The sequence below is a fragment of the Oreochromis niloticus genome, linkage group LG12 (assembly GCF_001858045.2).
Source record: "Oreochromis niloticus isolate F11D_XX linkage group LG12, O_niloticus_UMD_NMBU, whole genome shotgun sequence".
Lineage (NCBI taxonomy): Eukaryota > Metazoa > Chordata > Actinopteri > Cichliformes > Cichlidae > Oreochromis > Oreochromis niloticus.
Window position 1 is genome coordinate 30,990,662 of NC_031977.2, and position 3,792 is coordinate 30,994,453.

General features: G+C 36.8%; 1 pseudogene; it reads right to left on the minus strand.

The window, feature by feature from the left end:
* Positions 1-1,093: 1,093 nt before the first annotated feature.
* On the minus strand, positions 1,094-2,744 carry LOC109204648 (nuclear factor 7, brain-like; annotated as a pseudogene).
* Between the last annotated feature and the right edge of the window lie 1,048 nt (positions 2,745-3,792).

The window sequence follows — 3,792 nt, forward strand, 5'->3', positions numbered from 1 at the left end:
TGACACTGACCTGAGGTGAAAGTGTGATTAGACATTTTATTTGTTTATTTAAAATATTTACAGATGAACTTGGCTCAGTCTTAGTGTTCTGTTTATCTGTTAAGTGAAGTCATTTCTAACATTTAATGATTTACATTTAAAAATGGGATAAGTGTAAATGTTTGCAGTGTAAACATTTTTACTAGAGAACAAAATATGAACTTTGTCTCCATCTTGTGCGTAAATATAATATACAAATAAAACACCACTATTATAAAGCTGGACCTTCATCTGAAATCTCTGCAGCTTTGTTCATACAAACTATTTTCTAAGTTTGTAAACATACAGATTAGCTGTGAGAATGTAAAGTTTATCAATGATTACATTTGATTTCTGTCTGGGGTTAAATGTGAATGTTGGTCTGAAAAAAAGATTTAAAATGTAGCTGCTTAAAATAAATTCTTGATTTTATAAAATCTGCTGATTGTTTCAATAAAACAGCTTCAGCACAACAAGAATATTTACAAACTAATAGAAGCAAATAATATTTTATTCTAAGGAGTCAGTTAAATGTAACCACAACAATCAAAGTGAGTTTCCATGTTAAATGAATCTGAACTAATGACTGTGTCTGAAAAGCTGATTTACTGTCAAACACAACAACAACAGAATCACTGAATTTATTTATTTCATTATAATTATGAAACATGAGAAGATCCAGAAATCTTTCAAACTGTGAGAGATGTCAGCTTCTGATTAAGGTTAAAAACAACACAAGAAATAACATTTTTAATTAAATCAATCAAGTGTAGTTACACTGATGAGACAGCGTCAGAACTTAGAAGTCATTTCTTTGAATTTGGGAAACTTTAAAGAAGACGTGTTACTTTCAAATGTTATTTAACTGAAAACAAGATGCTGATAATCAGGAAATTTAAATCTTGTAGTTGTAAAGTTGACTCTTGCTGATGTTTAATCATTAATCCTTTTAAGAAGTGTCACAGTTTGCTGTTCACACTCAAAAACTTTGAAAAGCAAAGAAATCATCATCATTCAGATTTTTAAACTATCAAAAATATTTACATGAACAACATGAGAAATATTCTGAAAATATTAATTTAAAAGAAACAAGAAAAAAATGTCAAGGTTTCTTACAGAAACTCGAGTGGGTCACAAGATTTTCACATGAAAAAGTTGCTTTGGTTTCATTGAATTGCTAATAGTTCCACTAGATCAACAAAATGAAATAAAACCTGATAATGAAGTTAGACAGTGTGATTAATAATTTCCCTAAAATTAACCTGCTGCTGTACTGAAAAAACAGTTAAAATAAAGAATCACTTTACAATCAAATCTCAGTCTGACAGATTTTGATATCAGAGGTTTTGGCGTCTCCTGCCTTTCCAATACTGAAATGTGGGAAGAGTTTCTCAGTGAAAGTGTCTCTGTGAGTGTAGATGTGAGTCATGTCTTCAGGGTCATAGAAGGACACCTCCCCCCTGTCATAGTCCAGCTGGACTCTGATCCTCTGGAGACTCTTCTTCACTGTCACAGTCTGACCACCACCATTAGTGTATTTTCCACTGCGATGGGTTAAACACCAGATTCCACATTCTGGTAAAGCAGAACGCTCTCCCTTCCTTTCAACTGACTCTTTAACTAAACCCATATTCCAGTCAGGATGGTCTCCCACCTCCACCTCCCAGCTGTGTTTCCCTGAGCTGAAGCCCTCAGAGCCAAAAATAGTAGCATATTTAGTGTTTCTCTCTGGATTATCAGGAAACTGCTGCTTTGTGTCTCCACATCTCACACTGGTCAGATCATCAGACAGATAGAGACAGCCACTTGCAGTGTTTGGGTCCAGAATGACAGGACTGAAGTGGACCTTCTCCTTCATCTTCTCCCACACTCTGAAGGACAGGTTGCCCAGGTGTTTGGCCACATCTATCAGTGCTCCTGAGACCAGCTGTGGATCTGACACTGAGCTCTGGGCTCTGGCTCTGCTCTGAGTGTCTTTATAACTGCTGAGGAATGGCACGCTGTGTTTCTGCAGCTCTTCTTCAACAGCAGAGATGCTGTCTGACAGAGAGGAGATCTGCTCCTCAATCATCTTCATCTCTCTGCTGATAGTCCTCCCCTTCTGCTCCTCTTCCTCCCTCAGAGCTGCCAGTCTGGACTCCTCTTCCTCTTTCAGGAACTGCTGGAGCTTGTTGAACTCTGCTCTGATCTGCCTCTGTGGACAACAGCTGCTTCTTCATGTGTTCACTCATTTCATTGTATGTTTGCTCCACTTGTTTGTATTTGTTCCTCTTGTCCTGCAGAGACTTTAAGTCAGATTTCAGCTGCTCCTTCAGGTCACTGACTGCTTCTTCTACAGGAACCACTTTGTGACTCTGGTGGAGAGAAAAGTCACACACAGGACACACAGCTCTCTGCTCGTCCACACAGAACAGTTTAGGTTCTTCATCGTGTTTACTGCACACCACTGTTAATTTCTTTTCTCCTGTTGCTGTCTCAGATGATCCAGCTTTTTGCGTGCCAGCAAATGAATCAGCAAGGTTTTTTAGTGTGAAGTTCACAAGTGGACAATCCTTTGATGATTTTCTTTTACAAATGGGACAGTTTTTGCTTTTAGCTTGCTCACAGAATTGTTGCAGGCTGCTTGAACAGAAGCTGCGGTTGCAGCTCAGAGACACAGGATCACTGAAAGTCTCTGAACACACATGGCAGCTAAGGAAATTTTCAAGGTGCCTTCTCTCAGCCATTTACATTAAAGTTGCTTTATTTCTTACTCACCAAATTGCTCCCTTTTGAACTGTCTGATTAACACCCTCCAAATGTCATTTATAAGAGTCAAAGGGTAAATTCTTACCAGCAGGAAATGCTGTCAAAACATTTGTCTCCACAAAACACCGGTGACAGGGTATTGTTAAGATATCAATTTTCCTGTTTCCAAGTAGATATCTGCTCAATAAACACACCAAAACAAAGGGAACATATCTAAGGTAATTACCTCTCATGTGTTATTTCAACTAAATAATATGTAAAAATGACTCACAGCAAGTAAGACTTCTGGTGTTTCACTCTGGTAGGGAGCATTTCAACACACTGAATGATGTTAAACCAGTTTTACAAGTTTTATATGAACCAGTGTTAAAGGAAACAATCTTCCAATATGTCAGCATGACTGTTTATTTCATCCAACTTGACTAAATCGGGTTATTTAATGAGCAGAAACTATAAGACACATTAGTTGATTAAAGTTAAGAATAACACAGCTAGAAGAAGGTATGTAATCCACTCAATCAAGTCTAGTTACACCAGTATCTGAGTGAAATTCTTTTTTAAATAGACATACTAAAATTCAAGAAGATGCTGATGAGCAGTATAATTAACATCCCTGATTTGTAAACCCACCTCTTTTCATTGGCTACAGTATGAGAGTTGATTTTAATTTATTTTATTCAAATGAGCCTTTTCTGTACTTTTTAATCATGAATCATTTTAAGACATGCCACAGCACAAAATGTTCACATTCAAAATGTTTCAAAAGTCATGTAATCAGAATCATTCAAGCTTGGACAACAGCTGCTTCTTGGAGTGTTCACTTGCATGTTTTCTCCACTTGTTTGTATTTATTCTTCTTGTACTGCAGAGACTTCTGCTGGTCCGGGAAGGTTTCCACACTCAACAAATGTAGCTTAGACTCGAAAAACAAAAAAACAAAACAAAAAACCCTGACGCAACTGTTTCTATTATTCTTTCTGAGTTACAACAGCAAATTCAGCAAACAAATTATATATTTAAATATAT